General features: G+C 35.9%; 1 long non-coding RNA gene across 1 annotated transcript in view; it reads left to right on the top strand.

The window, feature by feature from the left end:
- LOC141580829 (uncharacterized) overlaps positions 1-15,661 on the top strand; it is a 57,422-nt gene extending 41,761 nt beyond the window's left edge. The window contains exon 5 of the long non-coding RNA XR_012513194.1: positions 14,774-15,661. This is a non-coding gene — a long non-coding RNA (uncharacterized LOC141580829). The remainder of the gene's footprint in view (positions 1-14,773) is intronic.
- Positions 15,662-26,224: the final 10,563 nt, after the last annotated feature.

The following is a 26,224-nucleotide window of genomic DNA, read 5'->3' as shown; positions in this document are numbered from 1 at the left end:
ACATTTTATTAGATGTGTGAGTCTTATTCCAGTAACTTCCAATGGCAATTCAAATATGTCTCAACTCATTCTGTAATTAATATTTTTACATTTAGAATTAATATATGTATGCACACAGACATTCTTTTTAGTGTTCTCAGAACTCAATCAAATGCAACCAAATTATAGCCCTTTAAATTTATTACTTATTTTATTGCTCTTTTAATCAGCCCTCATGAAAAGAATCTGGGGAAGAAAGTCATTCTCACTAACTGCATCAATTATGACATTCTGTTGCTTAATATTGAGATAATAGTTTTGTTTATGGAAGTCAATCTATTTGGTTGAATGAATAGAACTCAGGGAACCTTGTGATTCTACCTTGGGCAATTTATGTATTTTTTTCTCCATCTCTGTTTCCTCATCTGCAAAATAACAAAGTTAGAATAAATGTTCCTACCAACTTAAGGCTCTAAAGTAATAATGTTTATTATCTATAGAGTTTTGTTTCTTCTTTATTAAGAATTTCTTGGGTGGGAACAGTGGCTCAAGCCTGTAATCCTAGCACTTTGGGAGGCCGAGGCAGGTGGATCACCTGAGTTTGGGAGTTCAAGACCAACCTAACCAATATGGAGAAACCCTGTCTCTACTAAAAAGCACAAAATTAGCTTGGCATGGTGGTGCATGCCTGTAATCCCAGCTCCTTGGGAGGCTGAGGCAAGAGAATTGCTTTTAATCGGGAGGTGGAGGTTGCCGTGAGCCGAGATCGCACCGTTGTACTCCAGCTTGGGCAACAAGAGCAAAAAACTTTGTCTTGAAGAAAGAAAAAGAGAATTTCTTTTATTTACAATAATGAGACTCTTTGAACTTGATAATCAGAGCTGTCATTAGAGTCTCAAGTCTCTATCATATGAGTCAAACTCCTATGACCCATACTCCATGAAACCTAATTCAAAGCACAAAGCAATGCTGTGGGTGGTATAGGTGTGTGCTCTAGCAGCATGTGGGAAACTTGACTGGACGGCATCAACTGAAAGGGAATACACATGGAAATATCCTGTCACTCATACTGAAACCTTCCCCAGTAGACTGAGGCCTATCATCGGATCTCCCAAGCCTGACCACCCACTGCTGCCATTCCATCATCAAACTTCTCTTCTCTCTTTCAAAAAATTATTAAGCATAGACTATTATAATACATTCTTTGCTGCTGATGTGTCTTCCAAATACCTTGAAATAACTAGCTTTTCATATAAGGTTTTAATGCATCTTTTTTACCCAAACGTTCTACATAATTTTTTTTCATAGCACTTGAAACTTCCTGGAATTTGGTGAGATTGAGAAAAATGAAAGACTTCTTAATTTCTGTTATGAAAATTATTTTTTGACAGTAGCAATATTATTTCCTATATCTAAAAAGAAAAAAATATATTTGCCTTAAATGTAACTTATTTGTTTTTATAATAGCAGATTTTACTAATTGTCAGTCTTCTTAAACTCTTAATCTTATCTCTTGCCAAAAATATTCAGTGTAGACTTTAATTCTTATTGTTTTCATGGATGTATGTTTTTTTTCACAGATATAACGTGCATTAACTGGACTATAAGTCTACGCAGACTAAATATGACCAAATGTTAGCCATATTCTCTTATACAAAAAGCCATTACTCTTTTCAAAGTGTTATTTCTTCTAGTGCAGATGTGTACAGTCATGCACTCAAAATTATAATAATCCATTGTACATGCAAACCTTGACATTTTTAGAGTACAGAAGAATGATATAGCTGCCTGTGTCATTTTATTCATATGTTCAGAAAACTAAAGCCTACTTCTTGGCTGGGTGTGGTACCTCACAACTGTAATCCCAGCACTTTGGGAGGCTGAGGCAGGTGGATCTCTTGAGGCCAGGGGTTTGAGACCAGCCTGGAAAATATGGCAAAACCCTGTCACTACTAAAAATATTTTTAAAGTAGCTGCGTGTGGTGGTACACACCTGTAATCCTAGCTACTAGAGAGTCTGAGGCAAGAAAATCACTTGAAACTGAGGTAGAGGTTGTAGTGAGCCAACATCATGCCACTGCACTTCAGCCTAGGTGACAGAGCAAGACTCTATCTCAAAAATAAAAATAAATAAAAATAAAAATAAAGGCAGCTTCTTCTAATCATTAATAGTATTATAATTATTTTAAGTAATCTCCTAAGAAGTCACATGTAATATTAAAAGTATAGAATTTTTCATAGTAATGTTAATGATTTTTATTACAAAGATAGATATTTACCAAAATGTAACCTACATTACCTGAACAAATATGTATTGATCTAGACAATAGTGGTAGAGAGGGAGAAAGATATAAATAAAATGTGATTCTAGACACAAAGTTATTCCTAATCTATTGGAAGAGATAAGGAAGGAGTAAAAGTAACTATAGTAGAATGTGGTAAGACATTTAAGTTTAAAAATGTGTGTGTGTGTGTGTGTGTGTGTGTGTGTGTGTGTGTAACTGAAAGCTTTTGCAGGGAAAAACACGGAAGACTTCAGGTGAGGTCGACACCTGTGTTGTTCTTTGAAGGAAAGAATATTACAATATATGGAAAAAGTAGAGAAACCTCTTGACCATGTGAAGGGAGAAGCATCACCACTGTGTGATTAACCAAGGTCATTCAAGAGTGATAAGCAGACCAGGCATAGTGGCTCATGTCTATAATCCCAGTGTTTGGGAGGCTGAAGCACAAGGATCACTTGAGGCCAGGAGTTTGAGACCAACCTGGTGAACATAGTGAGACGACATCTCTAAAAAAGGAAAATGATAAGTGGAATTTGGCAGGAATAGTGCAGGGTATTTGGAGAGGACCTGTAGGTTGTGTATCACAAAAGTTAGGCACTTCTTGATTTGTAGCAGGACTTGAAAGCCTTAGGCTTTGTTTTATAGGCAGTAAGAACTCATTGAGGTGAATGAAAATATAAGAAAATGAGTGGCTTACAATAATGAACTTGGAGACAGAAATGGGCAGTCAAGATAGAATCATTTAAGGACAGAACACAATAATGTGGATAAACAAAAATAAAAGTCTGAACAAAAGAATGCCAGTAGAAAGAAAATGGAGCTATTAGATGAATGAGGAATTCCAGAAAAAAATTCAGAGATTGTGAAGACGATTAAATATATGTCCATGGGGGATGTAGGGGCACAGAAGGGATTTGAGACTGGATTAATAGAAGAATGACAAAATAACTAACATAGCACATACATGGGGATGGGAAGAAAAGAAGACGCATATGGTGAAATCACCTTTACACATGTTATTTAGAGCCATCCAAATGACACAGGAAAAGTAACTTAGCTACAACAGTGTGATTATGATACAGTAGAGTAGGAGAAGCCCGAGCTTTTTTCATTCTGGAAGAAGCAGCATAAAATGAAAGTGTTAAACGCAATGAAGCCAGGTAATAAATCAGCTAGAGAATGATATCAAAGATAACTTATTTTTATTACTGAAGTATTCTTTCTGTCACTGATTAAAAACTTCTTCATGACTTCCTCTCACAGCCCTGACCTTCTCCCAGGCTTGAGCTCTTGATTGCGATCTCAACTGTGAAGTTAGAGTGAAGAATGAGTTGGTTTTTATCTTCATAGAGCTGAAAGTAAAACTTTCGGGAGGGGATGCCATCAGGAAATGCAGAGGGAATAGGGGAAAAAGAGAAAAGAGCCTTAGAGGAATGCTTAGATTTAGGTTTTGTAAAAGAAGCTAGAGAAACAGAGAAAGCAGGGGGAGAGACATTGGAAGAGAATCTAGAGAGAAAGTGTCAGGAAAGTTGACTTTTCTGGAAGGAGGAAAGAAGAAGTGTTCAAGAAATCCCATATGCTTTGGTGAGATTCATGCAGATAGTTCTGACAGGAAGCAACCAGAGAACTATTATAAGAGGTTTCGCTCAAATGCAAGATTTTCAGATGCTGAAGGGAAATGTAGGGACTGTCCTGATTAAGGCTGAGTAGGACAAGGTAAATACTAGGTGAGGAGTGAGGCAATGGGTAGATAGGTCAAAAGTGCTGAAAGAGAAAGAAGAGAGGAAGGAAGGAAGGAAGGAAGGAAGGATGGATGGATGGATGGATGGATAGATGGATGGAAGGAGCAAACAGTGGGGAGACGGGGTCAAAATTTGTGTGAAACTTGTAATTGTGCGTAACAGTTGATTGAAGTGGTTACCTGAAAAAACTTTTTAGGAATAAAGAAGAATTTGGTTAAAATAATGTATAGAGGGCCTGGTGCAGTGGCTCACACCTGTAATCCCAGCACTTTGGGAGGCTGATATGGGTGGATCACCTGAGGTTAGGAGTTCAAGATCAGCCTGACCAACAAGGTAAAACCCCCATCTCTACTAAAAATACAAAAATTAGCTGGACGGTGGCAGGTGCCTGTAATTCCAGCTACTTGGGAGGCTGAAGCAGAATTGCCTGAACCCAGGAGGCGGAGGTTGCAGTGAGCTAAGAGCACATCATTGCACTCTAGCCTGGGTGAAAAGAGTAAAACTCCATCTCAAAATAATAATAATAATAACGTGTAGAACTAACTAGCTCCAAAGCTGCAGCTGTAATGTCAATATGTCTGACAACTTGAAATCTTTGTCATCAAAGTTTATTGGTTCTACTGAAAACCTTGCCATTAAGCTGATGATATCAGGTCACAGATTTTGAGATAACAGTCTGATACAGACTGAATTGTATCCTCCCAAATGTATATGTTGCAGTTCTTACCCCAAAATGATTTTATTTCAAGATGGGGCCATTGGAAGGTCATTTGCTGCAGATGAGCTCATAAAGGTGGAGTTCTCATAGTGGATTAGTGCCCTTGCAGGAAAAGACATCAGGGAACTTGCTCTCCTACCCTGAGAGGACACAGCAAAAAGCTGGACATCTGCAAGCCAAGAAGTGGGTGTTCACCATAATCTGACTATGCTGTCACCCTGATCCTGAACTTTCAGCATTCAGAACTTTGAGAAATTTCCTGTTGTTCAAACCAGTAGACCTATGATGTTTGGTTATGGCAGGCCATACTGACTAAGACTCAGTCATTGATAATTTTTTCTCCTAATTTGCAGTATTTATAGTTGTACCATCTAAATATCATCTAATTCAAGATTATGAAACTCGTGAAACAAGTAAAACAGAATTCTACTCTTACTAAGGTTTGAATAGAAATATAGTAATAAGTGATTAAAATAGAATTTAGGTTTATGAACTAATAAAAATATGTAGTAATAAAATATCATAAATCAGAGGAAAAAAGGAATGAAGAAGAAAAGAAATGCAGTCTTTTGGAAACTTAAAATGTCCTGCAAATGTCTTCCAATAGAATAGATTAGGAACAATACCAGTTGAAATGGATTGACCTCTCACTATGTTCCAGGCACGTTCACCTTCCCAATCTTTCTCATTTATCCTCAAACAACCTTCTGAGGAAGGTGAAATAGCATTGCTACCCTCCTACTGTAAGGTAAAAATAAAGTCAGGCAGGTAACATGAAACTTTCCCAATATTACAATGAAATAGCAATTACAATGCAAGCCTACGAAAGAGCTAGGACCATGCTTTAAAGCAGCCATATGCTCTATTAAGATTTACATCAGTAAAAACTATTTTGTCCTAATTTTTTTTTTGGCTTTTATATAAAGCTGCAGGCACATAGAATACTTTTTATTAGCATTTACTTACTTCTTCTCAAACTTAAAATGTAGGCAAACACATACGAAATGTCTAGGACAAGGTTTAAATATTAAACTTTTAAGAATATGTTCCTGAAATGTTCACCATTTAGCTAAACTCTTGTTACTTTTCTACCTTCACACAAACCCACAACGAAGATCTAGTATTTTGATGAACCCAAATGGAAGGGAAGAATATTTATTCCTCACAGTGTTCCTCTTATTTCCTAATTACAATTAAAAAATTATAAATTTAGTTGTAACTTTCAAACTTGAATTAAGATAGAAAAGAGAACTAGAACACTCTTCAGAGTGTTAAGTCTGACAGTTTAGGTGTGTGGTCCTTAGTGAAGTAAGTAAACAAACTCTGACTTTATCAAGCCCAGGCTGTAATACACTTAACCGATTGTATTAATGAGATCTTGTTTAGCCCCTCCAGTGTGTTGCCTAGAACACTGATTGAGCTAGATGGCCTGTGTTTTGTTTAGATCAGCACATTGTGTGGCTATTGGATAGTAACACACTTCCTTGGGTTTCTGAGTGGTGAAAGCAAGTAAAATTTTACTAGGTGGCCTTAGAGGGAACCCGTGGTTTTATACTACTTTCAGGAGGTGAAGGCAACAGGAAGTGACTTGATCCCGCTGGAGACATTGCCCAGGGGTCCGTTAACAGGAGAGGATGTCCAGGGCAGAGCCGGCCAATGCTGCTAGAGGCCAGCTGACATTCATGTGGTTTATGTAGATCATCCCTACGAATGTCACTGAGGAAACAGTGTTTCACTTCTTAAAATATCTCCTACAAAACTAAAAGGAAATTGCACCAAGTATGGCATCTGGGAGTGAGGTACACAGCTGCCAAAGACAGGAAATCTGAATTAAAGCTGCCTTCCCCAACCATTAGATTCCTTTAAAAATAATCCTGATTCTATGATCATCTAAATGAATACAGTCAGAGAGATTCTGAATTCCATTGTTTTCTATGCAGTCTAATCTAATGCGCCTCAAATTTTCCATTGGGTGGTTGGTGTGATGATGCAAGTGGAAGGAACAGGTTGGTGATTTGAAGTTTAAAAAAAAGACGTAGAACAACTTCCAATTGCTTACAATTTACAGTTGGCCGGGCCGTAAACACAGCTTCTAGACTTGCCAGGCTTCTCAAATTGGCCGTTTTTATCTCCCTTTCTGCACTCAAAGTCATACCCAAAAGTACCCTGACACAAAACCACTGAAGGGTGTGGTCTCTGCTTGTCCTGGGCAATGAACAGGGAAGCTATTTATGTCTAGGGCATCTCTGTTCAGTGACTCATGTTTCGACTGGAAAATTGGCCACAGCTTTCTAGCAGCTCTTTCCTGCCAGCTCTCCTGGCATTCTACCCAATGCTTCCACTGCCCCACCCCCTCTCTCCTTGCCCAGTCTGCTTTTATATTCCTGAAGCCCCCACTTAATAATAGTCATTGTTCCACGTTAACCTTGAGGATCTGGTAGAAAGGACAATGAAGGGCATAGCTGTATGCTATAATGAGCATTTGGCGCTATAGCAGGTGGAAAAGGCTTTGGGGATCTGGGCAGATTAGGAGGAGACAGGGCTCTAGCAGATGTTGAAGCAAGATGATGTATTGCTGCTCACTCTGGGATTCAGACAATACCAGTGCAAAAGTAGAACAGGGAAAAGGGGAAAAAATTGATCCCTTCTGATACAAACTGTGCTAGAAACCAGACACACTTGAAAGTGAGCATTTAAGAGACAAATTTGTTTCCAGACCTGGGTTTTCTCCTGCCTCTTCTCTCTCTCAGTCTCTCTCTCTCTCTCTTTCTGCCTCTCCCCCTGTCCCCCCACAGCCTCTTTTCTCTCATTCTGATGGCAGATCAATTGGCAAATTGTCCTTTTAATTTGAATGTTAACTACATACAGGGCTTGACATATTTCCTATCAGTTTAAGGTTCTTATTAATATGACTTTTTTTGCAGCAAAAAAAGCAATGGATGCATCAAGAATTTCATTTTAGCCTTTTCTGAGAACCAAGAAGCCATATAAAGCAAAGGTAAATTACATTTAAATGATGATTAGTTCACCATTTGAAGAAATATATATTTAAAGTTGTCCTTTTGCATTGGGCTACACAACTAAATAATAACAAAAATGTTGACATTAACAAGTGTTCCATTCACTTTAAAAAAATTAATAAAATAAACCTTAATGTTAGGTTTGTGATATTTTCAGTTCTGATTTTTAATATTTATTTCACTATGTTTTGCAAAATTCTAAAAATATAGATACATTACCTACTGCATGATATGGTTTGCACAATTATTCACACATATGCATTCACACAGATGTATATAATACATTCTGGCTGTGGAAGGAAAGGCAAAATCCAAGTATTCATCGAATATAGAAAAAAAATCACAATTGTTGAATTTGATAACACTGAAAACACTTATGGACAAACATATTTCAGAGAATGATATATATGAAGGGTTGGATTGTCAAAAATTAGTCCTAGGAGTTTTATTTAGCTTCTTCCCTTTTCCTCAGCATTCAATGCATTTATTCTACTAAATTAATTTGAATAAAAGTGGGAATAAAATCTATTCATATTTTGCCCATAAGAAAGACATTAGAAGCTAGAGATTATAACCTATAACTTTTATCTACTTGGCTACATTGTCTATGACTAGATTTGCTTATATGATAGGAAAAAAAATGGTAGCACAAATAGAGAAATATTGATGAGAAGAATTTTCCTCTTTCTAGTAACAGTTAATTGACTAGAAAGTCTGTTTGTGCTCATCATAAATTATTTAGGTTTTATTTAAACAGGAGCTGTTGAGTACTATTATTTATGTTGTCATAAATCTGAATTAAATCAAGTTTCATAGATTTTGTGTCTGCATTGCCATATCTACAAAGCAGTAAAAGGCACTAGCCAGGTAGGTAGTTAGCAAAAACGATAAATAAAACTTTTAATCCTAAAGTTGTTATATCTCCCATTCTGAGGACCTGGGAGTGGGAAATGGAGAGATTATTCAACACTGTCAATATCTGATACAGTAATTTGACTTACTTAATCATTGTGTCTCATCTTCCATTATTAATTTAAATAATTTTGGAATTTATGCATTTAAGAATCAGACTAGTGTGTAGTAAGTATGCATTAAAATAGTATTTTGTGGAATATTTCAGAACTTGTACCTTTTACCATTTGTTTTTAGGCAGGTAGAATTAGGTAGTTCACTGAGGCTTGAGTAATAGAAGGTAAAGCTACTAGTTTTAAGATGTCTGACATATGCACTGTAAAAAAATAAAATCACCCAAATTTCACCACAATAAAACAAGAACATTTTATTATGCTCAAACAATCCATGGGTCAGGACAAGACAGAGTGGATATGGCTTATTCTATTCTCAGTTGTGTCTGGAGCATTAATTGAGAAAACTCAAACGGTTGAGATTACCAGTGTTGCCGGAGTGTGCAATGGCCTAGAGGCTGGTTCACACACATAAATGCTGCCTGGTAGGAATAACTCTAAGCCTGAGATCAGCTTTGACTATCTATAGAGTGTAACTTGTGACCTCTTCATGTAGTTTGAGCCTTTCAAAAAGTGAAGAGTGGGTACCGACAACGAAGTGATCTTCAAATATTCAACAATAATATGCAGTAGAGAAAGGACACTCTATTCAGTAAATGGTACTAAAAAAATTAAATAGCCATATGTACAAAAATGAAACTGGACCCTTATGTTCTACCATAGATAAATATTAAGATGATATATATCTACCATATATAAATCTCAAGATGAATAAAGAAGTATATGTAAAACCTGAAACTATAAAAATCTTTCAAGAAAACCTAGAAAATACTCTTCCAGACTGTTGCATAAAAGCAAAGATTTTATGACCAAGACCTCAAAAGCAAATGCAACAGAAAGAAAAATAGACAAACAGGACTTAATTAAAGGGCTTCTGCACAGAAAAAAAAATTAATCAACACAGTAAACAGACAATTTACAAAATGGGAGAAAATATTTGCAAACTATGCGTCTGACACAGGACTAATAACCAGAAGGTACAAGAAACTCAAAACAACTCAAGAAGAAAAAAAATGCCCCATTAAAAAGCAAAGGAATGGATAAACACTTCTCAAAAGAAGAAATGCAGGTGGCCAACAAACATGAAAAAATGCCCAACATCACTAATTATCAGAGAAATGAAAATAAAAACCACATATCACACCAGTCAGAATGGTTATTATTAAAAAGTTAAAAAGCCACATATGTTGGTGAGGACATGGAGAAAATGGAACGCTTATACACTGTGGGTAGGAATGTAAATTAGTGCAACCCTTGTGGAAAACAGTATGGAGATTTCTCAAATAACTAAAAATTGAACTACTCTTCCACCCAGCAATTCCATTACTGTGTATCTACCCAAAGGAAATCATTATCTCAAAAAGACATCTGCACTTGTATGTTTATGACAGCAGTATCCACAATCTAAGTGTTCATCAACAAAATGATTGGATGAAGAAAATGTAGTATATAAACATCATGGAATACTCTACAGCCATAAAAAGAATAAAATTACGTCTTTTGTAACAACACAGTTGAAACTGAAGGCCATTATCTACTGAAATAACTAAGAAACAGAAAGTCAAATATCACATGTTCTCACCTATAAGTGGGAGCTAAACAATGGACACACATGGACATAGAGGGTAGAATAACAAACACTGGGTATTTCAAAGCGGGGTGTGTTGGAGGGAGATAAGGGTTGAAAAATTACTCACTGGATATAGTGTTTACTATTTAGGTGATGAATAGACTAGAAGCCCAAAACCTTACTATCATGCAAAATATCCATGTAACAAACCTGCACCTATATCTCCTGAATTAAAATTAAAAATGATATATGAGATCTAAAAGAAAGTAGCTGGAAAGGAAATATCCAAAGGGCGAGCTGTCCATGAGACTAAGGAAGAAGCTACAGGGTTCCTTCTGACCTAGCCTCAGTAGTCATAGGGCATCCTTCCAGCCTCATTTTATTGATTTCAGGAGAGCATTAAGGCCAGCACAGATTCTAGAGGGAGACTCTACAACTTGATCAGGGAGTGACAAGGTCACATTACAGAGGAGTACCATACGGTACAGGAGTTTCAACTGTCTTTGGAAAATGCAATGTTCAAGTTATCTTTCTTACAACATGTATTTATCAGGATTTTAATTAAATTTTAAACCATAATTTATGTAAAAAATTTGAGGATAAAAATATGTGCATGTAAATATAATAAACAAGTCTAAATATCTATATATTTCTAAGTACTGGTAGTTGGCTCTGGTAGTAAAAATGTATTTTCCGAAATCTGATAAAACAGTTTGAATCCTAGTTTTGACATGCATTAGATGTATACATGGATAACTTTCTAAAATCACTGAAGCCTGATTTTTTGTTTATAAAATGGAGATAAAAATAATACACACTTTACACAATTATTAAGATTGAGTTATGTATTGCATTTAAACCATACAACTATCCGGCTGTCCAAAAATGTTTGTTGTCTGTATAGGTGTAGGCTTTGTGATGATGAAAATAGGAATGCAGACATTTCTACAGATAAAACAATATAAGTATTGAATTGGTATAATTTGTGACAAATGTTCATAAGTAATAAAATGCTTTAATACTTAATATTGAAATTTCAATGTCAATTTTTCTGAGATTTATTGAAGCCTCTAGTAGTATGATGAATTTTCAAATCATGTAGTTTCTTGTATACAGACTACATTATTGTCACATCCAGAGCTATTAAGTCAATATTTCATTTGTTTAATGACTATTGTTTAAGTCAGGCCTAAGTAACACACTGTGAACCTGGAAACCATCATTCTCAGCAAACTGACACAAGAACAGAAAATCAAACGCTGTATATTCTCACTCATAGGTGAGTGTTGAACAATGAGAACACATGGACACAGGGAGGGGAGCATCACACACTGGGGTCTGTCGGGGGTGGCTAAGGGAGGGACAGCGAGGGGTCAGGAGGTTGAGGAGGGATGGAGGGATAACATGGGGAGAAATGGCAGATATAGCTGATGGGGGGATGGAGGCAGCAAACCACATTGCCATGTATGTACCTATGAAATAATCCTGCATGATCTGAACATGTACCCCAGAACCTAAGATGCAATAAAACAAAAACAAAAACAGAGTTTATAAATTGTGAGAAGAATTAATTCTTCTGTATGGGAATGGGCATTAATTCTGTTATATGGGAATGATTAGGAGGGATTAAGATGATGGGGCTAAAAGACGTAAGAAAAATTCACTCATCACTAGGTATTTAATTGAGTGACTATTATAATGCAGACTCTGTGGTAGATAATAGAATATAAAGATGATCAAAGCATAATCCCTACTTTAAAGGAGCTCTTCTATGAGGAAAACTGATACATTAAAAGACAATTCAAAAACAAAATTTTAGTCAATAATAACTTAATTGTAAATTTTAAAATAACTTAGAGAGTGTCATTGGATTGTTTGTAAATCAAATGATAAATGCCTGAGAGGATGGATTCCTCATTCTCTATGATGTGTTTCTGTCACATTGCATGCCTGTATCAAAACAGCTAATGTCCATAAATATATACACCTGCTATGTATCCACCAGAATTATAAAGAAAGAAAGAAAAGTAGTAGTATGCCCAAGTCTTCTTGTGTGGTGAAGGCTTCCTGAAAGAAGTGACACAAAAGTTTGGTATCCAGGGCGATTATGAAGAAACTTGATGAAATCAAGTAGGAGAGAGGAGAGTCGGGGGAAAAGGTTATAAAACTTTCTTTGAAGGTTTCCTCTTAAACTGTGCTACTTGTCTGCATAAACATAATAGAGTATGTGGTAGACATTTTGCCCAGATCATGAGATTTTACCCAGGTCATCTTCCAAAAAAGTACTGTTGTCCAGATGCTGGGTATGTTATTAGCAGGTAACCTTTAGCTGTCAGCTCCTTCTAGAAATTGCCTCAGCTAAGCAGAGTCACCTCATCCAAGGCCACGTTTTTTGTAGGGAAAGCCAACATCCATGACTGACGAGGGTGTGAGTATAAAAACTTGGCCATTTTTGCCCACCTGAGGGAACACTGAAGGGCCATTTCCACTCCAGAGCTCCCAGTAAGAATGCCTTGGGTCTGTGATGCACTTCAGCTTCTCTCTGCCTCTTTCTTTCCCGTTCGCAGTTATTGACCTCAAGAGTTCCCCTTAATAAACATCCTCCACCTCTGCCTTTGATTCTGCTTCCTGGGAAACCCAACCTATGACAGTATGTTCAATAGAAAAAATTTCAAGAAATTTAATTGTAAATTTTTCTTTGTCTACTGGATTCCTATAATATGAGCATTTCCCTCACTTTGTGTTTTTAGTAGGCAACTCAAATATTAGTCACATCAGTCTGCATTGTAACAATAATTACTCAAATTTGGTTGAAAAATATTACTTAGAAAGCACAGCAGTAAGCTGAGTTTTAGTCATGAATCTCTCATCTATTTATCATTTGATCATATTTTTGGGTAACTGCTTGCCAAAGCTAAAAATTTTAATCAGAGCCATTTTTGAGTAGGAAAAGCAGAAAGGATGCCTTTGAAAGCAATAATTCCTTTTTTGTTTCTTTTTACTCTTATACAATTTAAAAATAGTCAACTGGATTTTTAAATTTTAAATTGATAAATAAAATTGCATTTGATCCTTGCCAAGTTGACTCATATATTTTATGGATGAAATTAGATTAATTAAGATACTACAAATTCCATGAAGTTATTTATTTCACTCTTCAGTTGAATAGCAAATATTAACTTTGGTTACACAATGAACATGAGAGAGAATTATCTTGAGAGGTTTTACAATATTTATTAAGATAATTTGTTATGTTGCATTCACATAATATTTTAAAATACCATGTAGTCTTAGAGCCCAGTCCTTCCATGCATACTCACAATTAGGGCTTGTTTCTTGATGTCTGTATGCAATCATTTTTCCCTTACACTCTGATAAAAGTATAGTGGAAGTAGCACAGCTCTTCTGCTTTGCTGTGTTTCTTTTGGTTGCTATTGATGTGGCCCTCATTTTTCCTCCTTTCTTTGCATTGGTCCTCTCTAACATAATCACAGAGTACATGGAAAAGAAATAACAACAATAATTATAGCCAGTATTTGCTGAATTCATGCTATATGCTTGTCATAACTCTAATTTCTTCACATGTATCAATTTATTTGTCTCATAATAAAACTTTGGAGTTATTATTTTTCCCATTTTAAAGATAATAGATAACCCTTATCTAGAATGAGGGAGAACTGCCATAAAACATTGTACATTATGATTACTTCTATTTTGGGGATTAGGTATAACTTCTAGCTGCTAATCAAATGAGAAACACAGCTTATGCGTCTGTTAGGAGAGGTAGAAAAAAAACCCAGACAGTTAATATAAATGTTTCAAATGCTTCTGAATATGAAATAAGGAATTTATAAAGGACAAAACTGAATCACAAAGTGACAGGTGTTTTCCTGAGATCTCCTTAATATGAAGATCTTAAAAACACAGATCTCTTTGCTGGGGGAATGCTTAAAAATGGAGAGTGCATTCATCAAATTATCCAAGTAGCTGCTCATGAGTACTGGAGAATGGGGTAGGTACTCATTTCTCTAATTTTCACACTTTCCAATTTTCTATAAAGAACGTTTACTAATTATGTATTTGAAATACTGAGTTTGAAAGAATGTTATATGTCAAAATCCTACGTCCATAAATATTTATCTATTAATGTGACAATTATTGCCCTGACTCCTCACACCCAAAGATAACTCCCTTCTTTTACTCTAGAGGATTATATGACTGTGCATGTCCTACATACATAGTGATGAGGAGTGACAAAAGAAAGACTCCAGAATCCTTTTTATCAGATCCTGAATGTGGTAGAAAATGAGAAACCCCTAATGCATCTATATGCTTTCACAGTTATTCATATTTTAATTGGAAAGTTAATTTTACTCTTATTATTAATTTATACTTTAAAGTCTCATTACAATGCAATTCTCTCATTTTTTTTAGCACTTTCTGAAAGGAAGCCCACTATGTGCTAGACACACAGAGAATAGAGCATGAAACCAAAGCAACATGACCCCACCCTCACCAAGACTGCAGGGAGTGATGGAGCATACAACTTCGTTTCAGAATACAATTCAGATCTTTCCTTTCACTTGGCTTTTTAAAACTTCTTTGAGGATGGTAAATTTTCATATTATATTAAATTTCATGCTGTAACTGATATTCTGGGATCATGTTGGCCAATAACTGGTGAGATTTGAAATAATCAGTCAACTAGTTTAGGCATGGCTTAGCACACTCCAGCTGACTTCACAAGTAAAGCCATGTGAAGAAAGGAGGTTTTCAGATAACAGGTGGAGGTGGCAATCCTTCTCATTTTATGGAAAATATTAATTGCTCATTTTTTATTCGCTGACAACTAGTAAAATTCCTTGCTCTACCTAATATGAAGACTTCTGAACTACCTAACTAAAACTTTATAGTAACTGAAAAGTTTAGGTATTTTATTTTCTTGGAGAAAATGTTAGCTTCCAGTCATCTATTACTTCAAAATGTTAAACTTTTCATGAATTTCCTCTATGTCTACTAATGGGCATAATGATCCACTCTGAAATATTAGCTGTCATTTTGAATTTATTAATAAATCATCACAAACATGTGTACATCTCTTATACCTTCATGGATGTTACTGGTGAGATGATCTCTTCTTGTCAACACCTTGAGGATAGGGACTTATTCAGGCTTGCCTCTAGCAAGTGCTAGGTGCCTGGGAACACAGAATAAATATTTCATGATAGGAAGATGTTAGAATAAGAGGAAAAACCAGGGTAAAAAAATTTACCCTAATAAATTATATTTATTGTATACTTATTTATATATCATTGTAACTGTAAAAAATATTTGCCTAGGGATTTATTTGTTTTACTTGTACAAATACTTGTTTCTGGGTATGTAAGAGTACCAAACATATACTGCATAACATTCAGAAAGTACAGAAATGTATATATATATATATATAGAGAGAGAGAGAGAGAGACAATAAAATAAAATTTTTATTCTACCATATAGAAATAACTAACTACATTTAATGAACTATATTTAAATGTTATTTTTCTCATATATGTAAAGTTTCACATAGTTAAGTTTATACATTTGCTTTCAAAATTCATTTTTCAGTTAAACATTATATCCATTAGAATGCTCATAACATCCTTTATTTATACCTTTAAATTTATTTTTAGGGCCAGGTGTGATGGTTCACACTTGTAATCCCAGCACTTTGGGAGGCCGAGGCAGGCGGATCACGAGGTTAGGAGATTGAGACTGTCCTGGATAACACAGTAAACCCTGTCTCTACTAAAACTATAAAAATTAGCCAGATGTGGTGGCATATTCCTGTAGTCCCAGCTACTCGGGAGGCTGAGGCAGGAGAATCACTTGAACCTCAGAGGCAGAGGTTGCATTGAGCTGAGATCATGCCACTGCACTCCAGCCTGAACAACAGAGCAAGACTCCATCTCAAAAAAAAAAAAAAAGTATCTTTTTAAAATATGCTAATGTATATGTCTACAACTATTTCAGTTATCTAAAATATGGGGCTATAATTAATAATAGCAATTGCAATCATTTCCAGAGAAAGTTTGTTCTGTGTTAGACATCATGTACCTTTTCCAACAAATTTGTTAGGCTAGATATTACATTTAATTTTAAGTGAAAGACCTGAGTTAACAGAAGTTAAACAGGCTGGGCGCCATGGCTCACACCTGTAATCCCAGCACTTTTTGGGGCAGAGGCAGGAAGATCACTTGAAGTCAGAAGTTTGAGACAAGCCTGGCCAAGATGGTGAAAACCTGTCTCTACTAACAACACAACAATTAGCCAGCGTGGTGGCACGTGCCTGCAATCCCAGCTACTCGGGAGGCTGAGGCTAGAGAATTGGTTAAACCTGGAGGGAGAGGTTGCAGTGAGCCAAGATTGCACCACTGCATTCTAGCCTGGGCGACAGGGTAAGACTTTCTTCCTTGGCTCCTGTCCCCACTGACGAAAAAAAATGGTTAAACATGTGTTTTATTGTGGAGTCAGAATTTGAACACAGGCTTTACCTCATTCACAATATCAGTCTGTTAACCACTTTGCATTTTTTTGCTTCATATGACACATATCATGTTGATAAAAATCTTTGTGGTATAGGCTTTGCACACATTTTAGATTATATCTTGAGGTATATTGTCAGATACAGAATTACACATTTATTTGAGGCTCTTAATTCATTTGTTCAAATTATTTTCAAAGTGCATTCATCAGATCCACATTGCAATCCCAGTGCAGTAGATCTTAGTATCGGTTATTTTCACCGTATTTAATATTTGTTAATTAGATAGGACAAAAATGTATTTTATAGATTTAACTTTCAGATTTAAAAAAAATTAGACATACTGAATGTCTTCAATTTATGAATTAGCTATTTTATTGTTTCTTGTGTGAATATGCTGTTATACTGCTTAGTTTGTTTTTTGCTCAGGTATTAGTGTTAATCCTACTGACTTTTAAACTCTTGATATATTTGAGAAGTTACCTTTTGTTGACTTGTTTAGTAATAAACTTTTATATGCCCATTCCTAGATGTCAGGTACAGTTCAGGATGCTTTATATTTATTCTTCATTACCCTTACAGGTAGGTACTATCATTATCCCCATTTTTACAGATGAAGAAACCGAAGCACAGAGTACATAACTTTCCTCAGGTCACAGAGCTAGTAAGCAAGAGAGTCAAACACTGCCAGGCTGGCTTGAGCAATCGTGAACTAAGTATGTCTTGCAAATATTTCCCAAACTTTACACTTTTTGTTCTATTTGGTTTAGTATGACATATATTACAAACTGGTTTCATATAATCAAATCCATTGATTTTTATGCATTCTTTTATGTATAAAAATTATTTCTCTATATATTGGAAGGTGAGCAAACAACCACACAAAGACATGTTGTCAAGTGTGTTTATACCACTATTGTTTAGAATAGAAAATCAGAAGCTACTTAAATGTCCATCCACTGAGGTGTGATTAAATATATCATGATACATTCATACACAGATTGCACAGTCACAGGATGAGAAAGCTGAATAAATATTTCTATTGATGCTGAATTTAGTCACCACATGTTGATAAAAAGGAATGCTTTTAAAATAGAAGCTCACCTATGTTTTAAAACATGTGCTGTAAATACATGTTTACCTCAATCTATTAATATATTAGTAGAAATTTGTGCTTGACTGCTTATCTCTTTTTGAAAACATCTTAAAGTGAGAATGGATTACTGGTAAAAAAAAAAAAAAATTTCCAAAAAATTTAGGGGCCGAATTCTAGCTATAATTTTCATTAATGCACATGGCTCTTTGATTAAAATCAAGAAACACTCTTGTTTGTTTGTTTTTTAAGAACTCTTTCTTTAGTAAGAGATCAAAGAAATATTCTTTTTTTTGCTGGTAGTTTTTCTGAAATATAATATGATTGATATTATTAAAATTTCTTTTTCTCTCTTGAGATATCTCTTAATGCACTATAGGTGTCAAATATGAGCAATAGGTATGTAGGCAAGAATGACTACTTGCTCCTATAGGTAGACCTCTATAAGAATCCTAATATGCTATTGTTAACTTATTGAAGTGGTCAGACACATAATAAGTACTTAGTAAATATAAGTTGACTCTTGAATTGAGAGCTGATTGAAGTAATGCAAACAGTTTGTGTTAGTACTCCAACAAAAGTTTAGACTTAATCCCAATATAATTTTAGAAATATTTGTTTTTGTTTTTGTTTTTGTTTTTCTACCCAGGCTGGAGTGCAATGGCGCGATCTTGGCTCACCACGCAACCTCCGCCTCCTGGGTTCAGGCAATTCTCCTGCCTCAGCCTCCTGAGTAGCTGGGATTACAGGCACATGGCACCATGCCCAGCTAATTTTTTTTTTTTTTGTATTTTTAGTGGAGACGGGGTTTCACCATATTGACCAGGATGGTCTCAATCTCTTGACCTCATGATCCACCAGCCTCAGCCTCCCAAAGTGCTGGGATAACAGGCTTGAGCCACCGCGCCCGGCCCAGAAATACATTCTTAAAATAATTATGAAATATGTGTTTACATGCACCAAAATGTAAACTTGATAGTAAAGGTTTTTATTGATTAGTCACTGCTGTATCATTAGAATTGAGGTTAGTCTTGACACATAGATAATAAATATAGATCAAAAAAGTAAATTAATAATTTATATGCTATGCAAAATAACCCACTATGTAAAGTAAACCTTTTTTTCTAATAACTAGAAAGTGAAGTCAGTTTTATTGTAATGATCTCACAGGTTACAAAACTAAAACTGACAGAATGTAGATAACTTGCTCAAGCTCTTACAATTGGGAAATTCTAGCTCTGAGATCTAAAGCTTCTGGGATCTAAGACTGGTCTTAGAGTTCATGTAAGCAAGCTGTACATCTTTTCAATACATACCACTCTGGGGCTCTGAGGAAAAAGAGACTATAAAAATAAATACTTTGCACTGTTTTATTGCTACTCAAATATCCTTCCATTCATTCATTTAGCAAACCTTTATTGAATGCTTACCATGTGTCTTCTTAGAAACTGGGATTAGATTACAATGGTTTTTTTTTTAAAAAAAAAAAAGGTGAAGAATCGGGAAGGTGAGAAAACAAATGTGCTGACTAGGGATCAAAAAAAGATAATTAAAAAATCTGATGATTGCTCTGAGGAAGCTTTAAATGAGTTGATGGGGGATGGCTCCTCTAAGAAGAGAAAATTCTCCACTGGAAGATTTGGGACAGGCTGTTACAGGCAGGACCAAACAACAAGGGCAATAAGCTCAGTGTGTGTGAGGATTTTGAAATGGCTGGTGTGCCTGGAACACAGTGAACCGGGGGAAGTGGAAGCCAGATGGCAAGCCTTTCAAAGTCATTTTTATTTATTTGGAATGCTTAAAGCTTCCAGAGAATAGGTGTTTGATTTGGGCATTTTAAGCTGATTTAAGCCTTCTGAGCAACAATTAAAATTTATTTAATCCCTCTAACCAAACATAAGAATTATTTCAATCTTCAACAATGCTTTAAAAAATGAAGAGGAAAAAATAGAGATAGTATAAGTTAACATTATGAACCCTGTGAAAGATGAATTCAAAATAAATCACTAGGGATGTTCGACTAGCTACAGAAAAGGTTGCTTAATACCGGCATTGGCTTTCAAGAGAAATCATGGAATCTCCCCTCTGGAGATAGTTTAAAATAGGATTAGATATATTCATTCAGTGCAGCCTTGCCTGAGAGCTCCACTGACCTCCCAAGGTCTTGCCAGTCCTGTGATTCTGTGATAAAATTAGACCCTTTCATTGGACAAAAACAACCCAGGGTTCACCATGCTAGCTGCAACCTGGAATAATTGGAAGGGACTGATTTTGGAGTAGTATACCTCCTACAGCTGAGACAAGATGCAATTAACAGATCCCCAGCCCTCTCTTATTTCATGCTGTACTGAGTACTCTGCTGGTTCTCAGCCAATAATGGCTGGTATCAATGATACAAGCAAAGTCAAGTGGTCTGATCCATGATTAAATAGTAGATGTCTTTATTAGTTGCTGACCTTGCTTTGAGCAGCATGGCTTCAAGAATTGTGTACCTATTAGCTGATTCTTTAATCTTTGAAAATAGAAACCAGATGAATCCAATAATGCATTTTTATTTGGCCTTTTTTCCACCATTCTCAAGATGAAATAACTCAAGTTCCTATTCCAGGAGCCTTAACCTAATTAAGCAACTCAGCTCAACTGTTCGGATACTTAATCTGCAGTATTTACCCATTGCATTTTCTCATTTAGCGATCCCTGCTTTGAAGAAAAATTCAAGCAAATATAAATATTTTTTTCTGACACTCTTGTTTAGAGGTAGCTGGGCACAGTGACTAGAGCACAAATCTGGAGTGAGACAGACCTGGAATTCATGCCAGCTCCTTGTGACCCAGGATGTAACTATGAACTTGAAGCAGTTTCCAGTCTGAGGCTTGTGTCTATTTATCAGGGATAATCTTATTACGCATATTATAGACTTGATATTAAGGTATAAAATAACATAGTTCTCTTTAGTCATCTTCAACATTCTTCTTTATCCCATCTCTGATGATTATGTTTTCTTGCTTACTGTTTTTCTCTCACGTCCCACCTTCACCCTCTGCTAACATACGCACAAATACACATTAATCCGGATGTGAGCTCCAAGAGAACAGGAACCTTCTGACAGTGGCTACAAAGAGTTACACATAAATATCCCATGGCATACATTTGTAGGGCAAAGGAAAGCACCAAACATTTTGCATACTGCTGCCTGGTATATTATGAGCATTCTATAAAAGGTCAACTGATTTTTTTTCTTGGAAATAACAGATTTAGCTATATCTGTCAGTTTACTTTGTCATCTGAAGCAGCCTGTTATCAAGAGCAAAGTGAGAGAACTTGCACAGTGGACAGCGCTTGGTTCTGACTTTGCTAACAATAATGTTACTTTTTTATTTTATTTATTTTTTGAGATAGAGTCAGTCTGTGGCTCAGGCTTGAGTGTCATCATGGCTTACTACAGCATCAAACTCCCAGGCTCAAGTGATCTTCCCATCTCAACCCCCAGAGTATCTGAGATTACAAGCATGCACCACCATGCCTGGCTAATTGGAAAAAAAAAAAAATTATACATAAAGGGTTTCCTTTTATTGTCCACGCTGTTCTTGAACTCCTGGACTAAAGCAGTCCTCTTGCTTCAGACTCTCAGAGTACTGGGATTACAGGCATGTGCTACCACGCTCAGTCACAATAATGTAATTTTGGAGGAGCCATTGCATCTCTTTGATTTCCTTCCATGGGTGAGATTCCATATTCTTATTAATATTGCAACTGATTTTTGTGCAAGTATATCATGTTCCTTAGTAAAAGCAATAGAACACACCAAAGAAGACATGTAGTTATGCTGTTAAATGCTCTCAGAACCATCCCCTCACTTTCCGGGTATCCTCCGTTAAACTCATTACAGATGAGGAAATCAAGAAATAGAGAGATTAAAGAATGAGTAACTACATGAAACATTCCCAATGATTACCTTCACTGCTTCTCTATTTACCTAGTCATAATTCACAAAACACAAGAGAGGAGAACCGTTAAGCTTGGATCAGCAGAAAGAACTGAGCAGGTTGGTGTTCGTTCCTGGATATATTTGTCTTTCTTGTAAGCCAAAATATCTCTGTGTTTGTGTTCTAGAGAAAATGTTTCTTTAGTCTCTTTCATAGAGACTAAAGCTTTTCTTCTTTGCTTACTTTACTTATTCATCATGTACATTCAGACCTCAAGTATTCGCTAGAACAAGATTGAGGAGGAAAGCAATTCATAGCATGAGGTTCAGATTTTGAAAGGGGGGTCATAGGACCCTGGAGTTTTAGATGTTAACACTGCTCCTTTCCACTTTAAATTTTAAATATTTGTGCAAATTTAAGATGAAAGAATACATGCTAGTTTGTTTTTAAACAAGTAAATATTTGAAAAGCTTAGCAGGGATGGGCGATCATGAAAGGAAAAGGAAAACAGCAAAAGAGCGGAAGAAAGGCAAGAAAGAAATGAAGGAGGAAGAACGTGAAAGAAAGAATAACAAGATTTCTCAAACTCAAAATGTCAAGAAACACTATCAACAGGTAGAACTAATGACTAGAAAAAGTGCTCTAAGGGCAAAATTTTATATACATATATATTTGAGATGGAATCTTGTTCTGTTGCCTGGCTGGAGTGCAGTAGCACAATCTCGGCTCACTACAACCTCCACCTCTCACCTCAGCCTCCTGAGTAGCTAAGATTACAGGCACGCACCACCATGCCCAGGTAATTTTTGTATATTTAGTAGAGATGGGGTTTTGCCATGTTGGCCAGGATGGTCTTAATCTCCTGACCTTGTGATCTGCCTGCCTCGGCCTCCCAAAGTGCCGGGGTTACAGGCATGAGCCACTGTACCCGGCCCAAGTTTTAATAATTTTTTGAAACTTTTTTTTTTCAGAATTTAGAACTTAGATGGTGATTTGATTGGGGAGATGTTTTGAAAAGGGAAAAAAAAATGAATAGTAGAAATGTCTAAAGATGCTGATTAAGAGGAACAACAAAGCCAGATGGCATAAATGGCATCTTTAGGAATTTTGTGGCATAAGAAGCTATGCTAAAAAGTTCCCCTCTGTCCTGAATATGGTGCAGTCACACACTGAGTATGCTCTGTGTCCTCAGTTAGCCACATGAACTCACTTAATGCGCTCGACCCTAAAGCCTCTACCTTTGTCTTAGCGATTTAGACTCTTTGTTTTTAGCTGTTTTCAGTACTTCATCAAGCTGATTTTGTTGCCCTTTTAGAAATCTTAATCAGTAAAAGTTGTCTTCTTTGTAAAACAGTTATGGCATATCTATATGCTAGAATTTTAAGCAGCCATTAAAAAGAGTGAGGATATTTATATGTATTGAACTTAGATTAGGTTAAAATATCAGCTTGCAGAATAACTGGTACAAACCTATTTTTGTTGCTAACAGCCATGTGCATATATTTGTATAATTATAAAGAGAGATAGAAAAAATATAGGTAAATGATTAGCTTTGGTTTCTGCAAGACAGAGAGAGCATAGAAAGCAAAGAGTTTATTAATTTTTTCTTCATATATCTACATTATTTATTTGTTATAATAATCATGCATTGCTTTTGTTGTTAAGACAATAATGTAGAAAACTATTTAAAGACTTCCTTATAGTTATTATGTAGAACTATCCCTTTATATGAACTAATATTTTGTGTGAATTATTTGGAACATCATTCATAGCTATTTCCTAAATAATTCTGATGTTAGATATTTACTCCATGCATGCTTTAAACACTGAGTCAAATGCTGCAACCTGTCTATTCAGTAACCAGTCTCCCTTTTTCCTTATTATATGAAAGCTTATAACAGTCTCAGAGGCAACATGGCCAGCTTAAAAGTGGAACAACAGAACCAAATGAAACATAAGAAAACAGAAACAAGTAGAAGCTCTAATATCCACACAACTAAAAGTGGTTATGATAATAAAATCCAGCTATGGTGACATAAGTGAAAGTTGTTGTGTGGGAGGTGCAGGAGGACTCCTTCAAAAGAAGTATGAACAGTTAGTGCAAACTTTTCTGGCCTTCCCGTCTCATTCCCTCCTGCTGCCAGGAACAGTGACATGAGAACTGGAGTGCTAACAGGCACTCACCTCATGAGGCAACATTATAGATGAAAGCCACACATTGAGGATGATGGAGCAGAAGAAGGGAGAGAAGGAGATTTTCTGATGATCCCACGGTACCAGTTGACACACCTGGACTGCCTACTTCTGACTCCCTTGTATTTGAAAGAACAAATTTTGTTGTGTTTAATCACTACTATTTTTGGATTTTCTGTTGTATGCAACTGAATTTAGTTCCAATTGATGTAGACAAGTCTGTCTGTAACTAGATGCATGTGGAAAATAAAACTTTTATGGGAAAAATACAGAATTATGGAATCCAATTCTATATTTTTTGCTTTTGCAGCCCAGGCATATTATTTCCATGCTCTGATCTAGAGTAGCTCACTTGTTAAATCATGATAATTCTGGTTGTGTCTATTTTGCTTCCACTTCTGATGAATAATTGAATATTTAGAGCTGTAGTGAAAGTGTTTGGTCTTTCTCCTGCTAACAATAGAAGGTCTTGATGAATTAATTATGCAAAAATAAAAGTGTCCTGAGGCAAAAGTGCTACGATCACTTAAACCTGTTTCTAAGGGTCAAAGTGCTAATTTCTGAAATTCCAGAGAACAAAAAATAGCTACTGTAAATACAAAATCTGAGCTGAAATGGAGCACAAGCCTTATTCAATAACATAAGAAAAGACCTGGAAATAAAGCATCTAATGGGTTCTAATTCTGGCTCTGCTATCTAATCAGCATTTGTGCCTGAATGATATCACTTAGGCTATCTATGCCTCATTAGTGAAATGAGATAACTAACCTATAGAGAAAGGAAATATTCAATAGTGAAGTGAAGCATGGTTGAGGGAACTTTGTGAAAGCCTTCCCTCTATGAAAGACATTGTATTTCTGGAGCAGTTGTGCTAGCCATCTAGATACTCTGTTTATGCTGAAAGCATGATTGGATGCCTGGCAAAGAACAAAGGATGTCTTGAACAAATTATCATTGGCAAAGAACAGAAAAGGTGGCAGATCTTTTATCATGTTTCGGGGTTGTGAGCAGGCAGCACTTTTTCTTCCTCTCCTCCCAGTTGTCAATGTCCACAGTAGTGAGAAGGAACTGTAGTACTAGCTCCTTTTATTAAATAAAAAGTTGTTCCTGCTAAATAACTAAAATTGTTTGTCTGAATCTCCTACGCACTCCAATTTCCTGTTTTTAAACTTTGACGAAGCAAACAATAGAAATTATTTTCCTCATTTTACAGATAAGATGATTTAAATTCAGAGACAAGGAATAACTTGATTAAGGTCACTAAAGTATTGAATGGCAGAGCTTGAATCCAAAGTAGTTTTTTTTTTAACTTTAACACTATTAGTCTAAACTATACCATATACTGGTATGCGTCAGACACAAAGGAGCAAGTTATGACTAATATGCAAGTCTATTAGGGCATATTTAACAATGTGAGAAATATTCTCTCATTCCATTTCCCTCAAAGCTGTATATATGCTTGACAAACCAAATATTCTCAAGTACGACACACACACACACACACACACACACTCTCTCTCTCTCTCTCTCTCTCTCTCTCTCTCTCTCTATTTATAGTTTTAAATGGAAGAAAAAACTAGGTCCTAAACTTGCTTCCAGGGAGGAGGATACATATGAGAATAAGCATTTAAATGAAGATTAAAACTGTGGTAATAATTTAGTAGTGGTCCAGGCTTTTAGCCATTAATGGAATTTTCCAAGCAGAATCTAAGATAACAATGCATTAGAAACTCTAGAGGACACCAGCCACATCTGTTTTCTTCACTCCTGGCTCCTCATGGCATGTACCAATTTCAGTTAAATCAAATGAAGCAAAAATATTTGTACAAGAGAAAGGGATGCTTGAAACAAATTCTTCTGTCTGTAGGTCAAAGGTCCTTTGGAAACTCAAATAATTTGTGAAACTTAGATTACTCCATTAAGACATCTACTGCATGTTCTTGGATGTTTAAGATTTGAAATTTAAGATTTCTTTTTCATAGTAACACCTACAAGACTCTGAACCCCATTAGCATAAAGAAAAGACGACTTTTTTGCGTTCTTGCTGTTGTATTGTAGGAATATCATAGTATCTGATCAAGGGCTTTAATGTTGCTAAATTCATAAATCAATGATACGTTGGTAAAAAATGTGACAGACTATAAATCACC

This window comes from Saimiri boliviensis, chromosome 1 (assembly GCF_048565385.1).
Source record: "Saimiri boliviensis isolate mSaiBol1 chromosome 1, mSaiBol1.pri, whole genome shotgun sequence".
Lineage (NCBI taxonomy): Eukaryota > Metazoa > Chordata > Mammalia > Primates > Cebidae > Saimiri > Saimiri boliviensis.
The sequence above is the reverse complement of the archived record's forward strand: the minus strand, read 5'-3'. Positions and strand labels throughout refer to the sequence as shown.